Here is a 10,941-nt window from a genome sequence, read left to right on the forward strand (position 1 = left end):
TAATATATAAGGTTATTTCTTTTATAGTTAATTTTTAGATTTGGGGGCTATACCTGGAGGTGTCTGTGTTGCTCCCAGCTTTATTCAGGGGTCACACCTGGCAGTGCTCAGGGGATAATGTAATGTTGGGTCTTCTGCTTGTAAAGCACATGCTCAGCTTGTTGAACTCTCCCTCTGGCACTTATACAGGTTTATTTCAGCTTCATATTCTATTAGTTATATACAAAATTGAAGGGCCTAAGCACAATTATTCCTAATATCACATATATGCTACGTATACAATCATTACATTTATTTATACTGTAATAAGTTATTGCAAATTCTCTCTCGCTTAAATTTGGATTTTTTCCCCTTTTTGTGGGCACACCAGATCTGCCCACGGTTTCCTCCTGGCTCTGTGTTCAGGCGTCAGTAGCGGGGTATTCAGGGCACCAAAGTGCAGGGATGGAATTGGAGTTAACCGCCAGCAAGGTGAGCTCCAAGAGCTCTCCGGGCCCTTAAACATTCTCTTTTTTTTCTTTTCTTGGGGGGTGTCACACACAGTGATGCTCAGGGGTTACTCCTAGCTCTGCGCTCAGGAACTACTCCTGGCCGTGCTTGGGGGACCATATGGGATGCCGGGGATTGAACCCCAGTTGGCTGTGTGCAAGGCAAAAGCCCTACCGGCTGCCTTTTAGCTCCGTCCCTGAACATTCTCTTTGAAGGAGCTTTTGCCTTTGCACTTTTGAGGCCACTATAAATTACAGCACTCTTTGTTGTTATACAGGTTTCGAATGAGGTTAATAGGGCGTATTCCAAATTTAAGAGCAACTCTGTGAAGAGGCCGTTCGGAGGCTCCCGTTGCTAGCAGCCCACTCACCACTAGATGGCGGCAGAGCCCAAGCAGGGATTTGTCAGCCTCTTCACAAAGTTGCTCGTAAATTTGAAATACATCGTGTTAACTTTAGGGAAGTGCATTCAGACCTTCCAGAAGCTTCTGGATCTTTACTAAACATACAGGTTGAGAAAGAGACCCTGGTTCCAGGGGAGATAATGGAAATGCCCCAGATGCGTTTGAAATGTTAAAGCACATATTCCTGGGAGAATTTTTGCCTTTTAGTGAATTTCGTCTCTTTTCTCCTTGTAAATAAGAATTTTTCCTGGTGGGTAATGAATTTTTCCTGGAGATAATGAAAGAAAACCAAAAGTAAGTATGTGGTGGTATTTTAAATACGTTTTTGAGATTTGCAGTGGTAGATGATTGTTTTTGCGGAAATTGTAGGTCAGTATGAATATACGTGTACGTACAGCTGTACATGCACAGCGGGTAGGGTGTTTGCCTTGCATGCGGCCGGCCCGGGTTCAATTCCTCTGTCCCTCTCAGAGAGCCCAGCAAGCTACAGAGAGTATCCCGCCCGCACAGCAAAGCCTGGCAAACTACCCGTGAGGTATTCGATATGCCAAAAACAGTAACAAGTCTCGCAATGGAGACATTACTGGTGCCCGCTCGAGCAAATCGATGAACAACAGGAGGACAGTGCCACAGACAGTGCTACATATGTATATATGTTTTCATGAGCATAAAGAATGGAGTTTTAATTACTAATATTTCTGGTCTATGAGCAGGAAAGAGATGTATGCATTATTAGTAATCATATAATCAGATATGAAATGGGAGAAAATGATGAAAGCAGGAGAGGTTAAGAAGAAAAGGGCTGGGAGTGATAGCACAGCTGGTACAGCAGGTAGGGCGTTGCAAGCAGCCAATGTGGGTTCAATCCCCAGCATCCCATATGAGCACCACCAGGAGTGAGACTTGAGTGCAGATCCAGTAGGGCGTTTGCACCCCTGGGTGTAATACCATCTCCTGTCCCTGCCTCTCTCTCTCCACAAAAGAAGAACAAGAATAAAAGTAAAGGGAAAGAAGGGGAGTTTGGAGGAAGCAAAGGAAGGAGAAGGAGAGATGATAGCAGATGAGAGAGATGATGGCTGCCCTGGCTGGGACAGGATTGGGAACCAGCTCAGAGTCCCAATCTCTGTTGGCCAGAGATCCAGCATTAACCTGTAAAAAACTTCAAGCATAAACCTTCTATTTTTAAAATTATTCTAATTTTGTTTTTTATTAAAATTAAATAAATTGAATCAGTGACTTTACACACTGTGTTGTGTGTGTGTGTGTGAGAGAGAGAGAGAGAGAAAGAGAGAGAGAAAGAGAGAAAGAGAGGGTAATATCCAAGGTTAGGGTAAACAGGAGCTAGGAGAACTGGTCAGTGATTACAAAGTTGTTCATGATTGGGTTTCAGTCATACAAAGTTCCAACACCCTTCACCAGTGTACATTTCCCGCTACTAATGGTACCAGTTTCCCTCCCACCCCCCACACCATCCCCTTGCATGCCTCTATGGCAGGTACTTTCTCTCTCTCTCTCTCTCTCTCTCCTTTTTGGACTTATGGTTTGCAATACAGATAATGAAATGTACTCATGTATATTCCTTTATCTACTTTTAATACTCAGTTCCTATCCAAAATGATCATTTCCAACTATTATTGTCATGTTGGTCCCATCTCTATCCTAACTCTCCACACTCTTGTGGTAAGCTTCCAACCATTTACCAGTCCTCCTGGTCATGGGTTTGTTAAACCCATGATTGTTCCAATGAAGAAGATTTTCACATGGCAAAAGGCCAAACTCTTCTAGTGGCCCCGTGTCTCCACTGAGGAGTCAGAGAATTGGTAGCTCTTTTATTTTTTAACATTTTTATTTTATTTTATTATTTTTGGCATTCCTTGCACAATCATGGAGGTGCTGAACCAGTCAATCGTATTCCTCGTCAATGTTGTCAACAATGGCATCTTCCCATGTTGCTGCAATAGTGCCAAAGAGTTCCCAGTTGGTGGTCGTTCTGGGAGTTCTCTTTTTGAACTTTGCAGCCCTTTCTCCCCGCTCTGTGAAGTAGAATTTTGCATGAAGGAGACGGTGGTCCGATCCCGTTCGAAATTTTGGGACAACAGCGACATCGGTCAGGCAAAACTGTCGATTGAATATGATGTGGTCTATTTCGTTGTGGAATCGTCCACCGGGAGACTCCCATGTCCATCGTTTAGATTCAGCCTTCTGGAACTGTGAGTTACCATGGATGGTCTTGGTCGACATGATGAACTCAGACAGTCTCTCACCCTGTTCGTTCCATTCTAGGCCATGGGTCCCGATGTGAAGTTCTTCAGCTGATCTTCTCGGTCCTATCTTGGCATTAAAATCACCCACAATGATCTTGTAGAAGGTGTGGTCTTCTTTATAGAACTTCTCCAGCTCCATGTAGAACTTCTCGATTTCTCTTTCATCATAATGAGATGTTGGTGCGTAGACAACGAAGATAGAAACTGCAGGCAGTGAGCCACATCTATTCAAATGTAAACGTCCAATTCGGGTTGTTAGGCATTTGAATGAATCAATGCTCATGGCCAAGTTTGTGTTGACAAGGACACCGACGCCTCCGACACCTCTTTTATCGCATGTTCCAAGGAAAAATTCTTCTCCAGTGTCGAAAACGGCATGGTGAGATTCGTGCCTTATTGTCTCATCAGATCAATGATGTCGTACTTGATCATTCACGCTTGTACCATCAGTTCCTCGATGGATGCATCTGATGCTAGCGTACGTGCATTGAAAGTACAGACGATCATTTTTGTCTTCCTTCATTGTGGCAACCTAGTTCGGCCTTGAGATTTTATCAGCCTCTCCTTTCTCATCCTTCTCAGTGCTGCCATGTCGGTGAAGCCTTCAGGGTCAGGTGAATGAGACCAGTTGTAGTTACTGGTTTTGGCATATCGAATACACAACGGATAGCTTGCCAGGCTCTTCTGTGCAGGCGGAATACTCTCGGTAGATTGCCAGTCTTTCCGAGAGGGATAGAGGCTTTTGGGGCGACCTCTAATCGCCCTTGTAGGTGTTACCATATTTGAACCCTATCAAATATGGTACGACAATTCCGGAAGATGGGTATTTAGTATCTTATGATGTGTCGTGTGGCCGCTTTCCTTTGCGGCCGCGCGGGTCCGGAAAGCGTCCTGGAGTGTGGTGGCGGCTGGGTAGTAGAGGTAGTGTGGATAGTTGAAGTCTGCCAGTGGGGTATTTATCTGGGTAGGGTGGGTCTTCTGTGCACAATCCGATCCCTGGGTGTTTGGTGGAAGCAGACAGGGCAGGGTAGGGTGGGGCTCCTGATTAGAATCCCTTTGTCACCTGTGGTTGGTGGGAGCAAGCAGAGAATCTCTGTCCCTGAGTCCGCTGAGCCTGGAGTCCAAGGTCTCAGAGAGTTCCACTTATCTTGTTCTGTGGGTCTTCAGTCGTGCATGAGTCTCGGCCGGAGCTGCCACGCGGGTCCGGAAAGCGTCCTGGAGTGTGGCGGCGGCTGGGTAGTGGAGGTAGTGTTCAAGAGAGAGATAGCCACAAAAAAAAAAACGCCTGTCTTTGAAAACTCTTGAGCTAATTCGCCACCGTGGTTTGGCGCATGCCTCAGGCAACCGCAAGCTAATGTCTGAGCTTGCAAAGCAGTGCAGAGATGCGATCAAGGAAGACCTCAAAGAGAGAAGAGCAGAAGAGCTGGTAGATGCGGCAGAAGCTGGGAAAAGTATTTGTAATGCCCGCCTGTCCTTCGCCAACTACAAGACCAAGATGACTGCCCTCCGATGTCCTGATGGATCCATCACATCCTCCAGAACGGCAATGGAGAAGATTATCCATGACCTCTACTCAAATCTCTTTGATAGCCATGTCCACTTGCCGACATACCAAATTCCACGGGATGGATATGTCGTTCCCAATGTTCTCCCTTCCAAAATTCGACACGCCATTTCGTCGGTAAAGAAGCAAACAGCACCCAGCCCAGACAAGGTCAGACCTGAACACCTGAAGAACCAGCCGTCAGTACTCATCAATACACTCATTCGCTACCTGTCTGAATGCAAGGTTCCGTCCCAATGGAAAACCAGCAGGACCATACTACTGTTCAAGAAGGGAGACATCCATGACATTGGCAACTATCGCCTGATCTGCCTATTGTCTGTCATCTACAAGTTGTTCACTCGAGTCATCCTAAATAGGATTGGCAGAACACTAGATGAAGGACAACCATGCGAGCAAGCCGGGTTCTGCAAAGGATTCAGCACCATCGACCATATCCACAAGATAACCAAGCTCATTGAGGTTTCTCGGGAGTTCAAGATGCTGCTCTGTTTAACGTTCATTGATTTAAAGAAGGCCTTTGATTCTGTTGAGACGGAAGCGGTCATTGAAGCCCTAGCCAATCAGGGCATTCAAGCCCAATACATCAATATCCTCCGTGAGCTGTATTGCAGATTCACTACCAGGATCTCACCATTCTACAAAGAAGTGATCGTTGATGTCAAGAGAGGGGTGTGGCAGGGTGATACCATTTCACCGAAACTCTTCAGTGCCACCCTCGAGAACATCATGCGACGACTGGATTGGGAAGGAATGGGAATGAAGATAGATGGTCAGCAACTACACCACCTCCGCTTTGCTGATGACATTGTTTTAATAACACCAAACATCAGCCAAGCGGCACTAATGCTGGCCGACTTTGACCGTGAGTGTGGAAAGGTAGGACTACAGCTGAATCTTACGAAGACAATGTTTATGAGAAACAGCCTCGTTCCTGATGTCCCATTCGCTCTCAACGGAACGACCATCTACGAATGCAACAGCTATGTGTACCTAGGTCGAGAAGTCAACATGACAAATGATCTGGCACCCGAGCTGTGCAGGAGGAAGAGAGCGGCTTGGAATGCCTTCAAGAACGTCAAAGAAATAGCTAAGAGGACCAAGAACCTCCAGCTCCGGGCACATCTCTTTGATTCCACTGTTCTTCCTGCATTAACATATGCCTCAGAGACCTGGGCCCTACGAAAACAGTATGAGAATACTATTTGGGTCTCCCAAAGAGGAATTGAAAGAGCTATGCTTGGAATATCACGTTTCACTCAAATGAGAGAAAGAATCCGGAGTTCCGACATCCGTCGACGATCAAGAATCAGGGACGCTGTCTCATTTGCCAAGGTGTCGAAAATCAGAGGGGCTGGTCATGTAATGAGATTTAAAGACGACCGCTGGACTAGAGCTGTTACCGACTGGATTCCACGGGATGTCAAAAGACCGCGTGGCCGCCCACCTACCAGATGGTCAGACTTCTTCATCAAGATCATGAACGATCGGTTTGAGGCTCTTCATGTTCCCAGAGCGAACAGATGCCATTGGGCTACACTAGCATGCGACAGGGACAAATGGAGACGTTACTGGCGCCCGCTCGAGCAAATCAACGACTAACGGGAAGTTAAGTGATTTATTATTTTTATTTATATATTTATTTATTTTTATTTTCATTAGTGAAACACCATGAGGTACAGTTGTAGACTTACAAACTTTCGTGCTTGGGTTTCAGTTATACAATGATCGAGTATCCATCCCTCCACCAGTGCTATTCTCCACCACCATGATCCTAGTAGCCCTCCCACCCCCACACCCCATCCCCCCACCCCACCCTGCCTTTGTGGCAGGGCATTTTCTTTTGCTCACTCTTTCCTTTATGGTGTTGTAGTTTGCAATAGAGGTTTTGAGTGGCCATTGTGTTCGGTCTATAGTCTACTTTCAGCACGCATCTTGCACCCCAAGCAAGTCCTTCAAACATTCTTTACTTGGTGTTCCCTTGTCTATCTGAGTTGCCTTTTCCCCCAGCATGTGAGGCCACCTGACAAGCCCTGGAGCAGACCTGCTGGTACTTATCTCAATTTTTCTTGGGTGTTTGACTACCAAGGTAGGGGCCAAACGTTTTTGATTTTATCTTATTTCCTGTACTCTACTCTCCTTGTTGCCTTCTTCCAGACTTAAAATACTTTATCTTGGTTCCCAGAGAACTAGGATATATTATTTAGGGGCATGAAGATAGTTCAAAGGGTTGGAACTCATGCCTTGCTGAGTCCTGGGTTCAATTCTTGGTACCACAAGGTCCGTGGAGCATCACTGGGAGAGTCCCCTGATCAGTGAGCTGGGAGTAGCCCCCAACTACCTCTGGATGTGACCCCCAAACAGAAATATATAAATATTATTTTAATATTTATTTGAATAAGTCAACCTAATTGTGAAATTGGTCATAATCCTCTGCCTTAACTATTCCTGCACCTAAGTCCCATTTTCTCAAGGTACCCAAACTTGCTCTTGTGGTTGTTCCCCCTGGTATGTAGACTGAATTTCTAAGCTTAACCTTTAAACTGCTATTGCTTGTGATATTAGACTTCTTTGGTGACTTTGTAGCAGAGCAGATAAGAGCTTATTCCTCCTTCAACCTCATTCACCTCCTTCAGTATAATCGTATCACACTTTTTATGTTTTGAAATTATTTATATATATATATATATATTAGTTGTTGTGAATTACAGAGTTTTTAATGGTTGGATTTCAGGCAAACAATGTTCTAACAACAGTCCCTTAATTACTGTCCACGCCCCGCCCCCCCCCCCCCCCACACACACACACACATCCCAGTCTGTCTCTACGACAGGCACTTCAAACTTTTTTTTTTTAGGCTTTGTGATTTACAGTATTGTTACTGATATGGCAAAATGCATATCACTTTATCTCCTTTTATCACCTCCTCCTCCTTCCTGAGTGACCACTTCTCTCAAGCATCGTCATGCTGTTCCCCTCCTTGTCCTATTCTCACCCGCACAAATGCCCCCACCAGTGGTAAGTTTCCGATTGAAGACCAGTTCTTGGCTTATTCATTCTTTCCATTACCTTTGGGCATTTGTTATTCCCCTATTATGTTCTTTATATCCCATATACTAGAGAAATCATTAAATAATCAAAATAACGCAAGACAATCAAAATAAGAAACAAGTTACATAAATAATTAAAATAATAAAAAATTCTAGTTCTTTTGAGTCACATCTGGAGTTGATCAGTTTTACTCCTGGTTTTGCATTCAGGAGTCATCCCTGACGGAGCTCAGGGGATCATATGTGGTGCCAGGAATTGAACTCAGGTTGGGTGTGTGCAAGGCAAAAAAAGCCTGCCTGCTGTGCTCTCTCTTCAACCCCCATATCATTTGAATAAATAAATATTCAATATTCATGTCATATTACTATGTATCTGTTAGTCATTGCCAAGAGCTGCCTTTCTCTCCAGGATAGCATTTTCTGGGAAATTAAAAAGTTGGAAATTAAAAAAAAAGTTGGGAATTACAACTTTGCTTTAGGGGCTAGAGAGGCAGTACAAAGTTAAAGTCTCTTGCTAAGCATGGGGCTAAGGCTGGGGCCTCGGTTTGAATCCCAGCACCACATATGGTCTCCTGAGCACAGAGCCAGGAATGATCCCTAAGCACAGACCCATTAGGTGTGATCCAAAGGAGAAAAATGTTTTCTTGTTATCGTTTAGTCTATATCCGTGAAACTAACCATTTCCCCTAAGGCCCAAATTTATTGATCTCTGGTACTGATATCCTCTTCCATGCACTCACCCCCATCATCTCATGTCCTTGCATGGCTTTCCTCCCATACCCTGTGGAGTGGGTTGCTCTCCTGGCCGCTGGCACAGTGATCCAGGACAGCCCCTCTCCCCTGTCTGACCCACTCTTTCCTGACAACCATTCTGTGCTCTTTATGTTAGCTGACCTGAAAATGTCCTGGTGTACATTTTTTTACTTAATCAACTTGCACATGATTCCTAGTTTAACTAATTGTAAATTCTAGTGACGCCCAGAACCTTAAGGACGTTGCTTTATTGTTTTCTTACAGTTTCTCTTCACAAGCCATATGATACTATGATTTACTTCCTGTGCTTTGTCTGTCGCCTGCTTTTTCTTTCAGCATGCTCATGGAGAAAGCTTTCATCGTTAGCACTCTGAAATTTCAATATGATAAAGCTGGGTGTGGATTTTCACTAATTTATTTTTGACTCATTGTAATCAAAAGTCCTTTGAATCTTTTCAAGTTTGGAGACTGTGACCTTTAGTACTAGGAAAGTTTCTTATATTGTTCTTTAGTGATCTTTTCACTTCGGTTTCTATTTTTCTTATTTCTGAAATGATTATGTTGGATTTCTAAGTTTTGTATTTCTAGTCCAGTTTTCATCTTATTCCTCCCCCAGCTTCTCAGTGGTCAGCTCAGCTCTGTCCAGTTTTTGGCATGTTTGTTCTTTTCTTAGAATTTTTGTCATGCTTCATGAATGTTCTACATTCTTTTATTTCTCTGAAAGCATTTGATAGGTTTTTAGAAATGTTCCTGTTTTCTTTGAACTGTCTTTTAAGTCAAGGATGATGGCTCATTGGTAAAAGCACTTGCCTGTGAGACTGAGGTGTGAAATTTTTTTTTTTTTACTTTTTAAAAAATTTATTTTTCATTTTTTAAATTTTAGTGAATCACTGTAAGATAGTTACAAGCTTTCATGTTTGGGTTACAATCACAGAATGATCAAACACCCATCCCTCCGCCAATGCACATTCCCCACCACCAATATCCCCGGTGTACCCCCCCCCCCCCCATTCCGAGGTGTGAGTTTGATCCTTGGTGACACCCAAGTGAGCCGAGCAAGGTCCTGACTGCTCTGCTGTATGTGACCCCCAGAGAAAATGTGTGTGACCACTGCGACTAAATGTGTGATTCCAATGAGCATTGCAGTCAGAATGTGTGAGAACACCACAACTAAACAATGTGATATCCAGATGGCATGTGTGAAAGCAGCACAACTGAAGGTGTAACTGTTGTTGAGCTCTCAGAGTGTGTGATCTCCAGTCACTGCCGAAACAACAGCAGCAGCTGAGAGGGGAATAGGAATGGGGATTTAAAAAAATTTTATTAGTGAAACACCATGAGGTACAGTTGTAGACTTACAAATTTCTGTGCTTGGGTTTCAGTTATACAATGATTGAACACCCATTCCTCCACCAGTGCCCATTCTCCACCACCACTGATCCCAGTATCCCTCTCACCCCCCAGCCCCCTATACCACTCTGTCTCTGTGGCAGGGCATTCCCTTTTGTTCTCTCCTTTTGGGTACTGTGGTTTGCAACAGAGGCAACGAGTGGCAATCATGTTTGGTCTATAGTCTACTTTCAGCACGCTTCTTCCATCCTGGGAGGATCCTCCCAACACCCTTTATTTGGTGCTTCCTTCTCTATCTGAGCTGCCTTTTCCCCTAGCATGTGTGATTAGCCTCCAAGCCATGGAGTAAACCTCCTGGTACTTTCTCGGCTATACTTGGGTGTTAGTCTCCTATTTTGTTACTTTATGTCCCCCAGATGAATGCAATCTTTCTATGTTTGTCCCTCTCTTTCTGACTAATTTTGCTTAGAATGATACTTTCCACGTGGTACCGCTTGTATATAAATTTCATGACTTCATCTTTTCTAACAGCTACATAGTACTCTATTGTGTAATTTTTAGGTGTTTGACTTGGTTCTCTGTGTCTGTGTGTGAGTCATTTCTATTCTCAGTGCATCATGGTCTGAAAAGATTGTTGATACTATTTTTTTGTACTGACTTATTTATTAATAGAACTTTCTGGGGAATAAAAGCACAAAAATTCTGCATAAATTGTTAGACAGAATATATGTAGGAAATATTTCTACAAGGAATATGCCAAAAATTCTATGTTGATACTATTTTTATCTTCCTGATTCTATTGAGGTATGTTTTGTGTCTTAGCACATGGTCTATTTTGGAAAATGTCCCGAGTGCACTGGAGAAGAATGTGTACTCTTTCTTTTTGGGGTGTAAAGCCCTGTATAGGTCTATAAGCCCTCTCTCTTTTATTTCTTCTTTCAAAGCCAGTGTTTCCTTGTTGAGTTTTGGTCTTGTTGATCTATCCAGAGGTGATAAGGTGATGTTGAACTCTCCAGCTACTATTGTGTTACTAACAATGTCCTCCTTAAAATCCATTAGCAGTTATTT

This window comes from Sorex fumeus, unplaced genomic scaffold (genome assembly GCF_029834395.1).
Source record: "Sorex fumeus unplaced genomic scaffold, SorFum_2.1 ptg000015l, whole genome shotgun sequence".
Taxonomy (NCBI): domain Eukaryota; kingdom Metazoa; phylum Chordata; class Mammalia; order Eulipotyphla; family Soricidae; genus Sorex; species Sorex fumeus.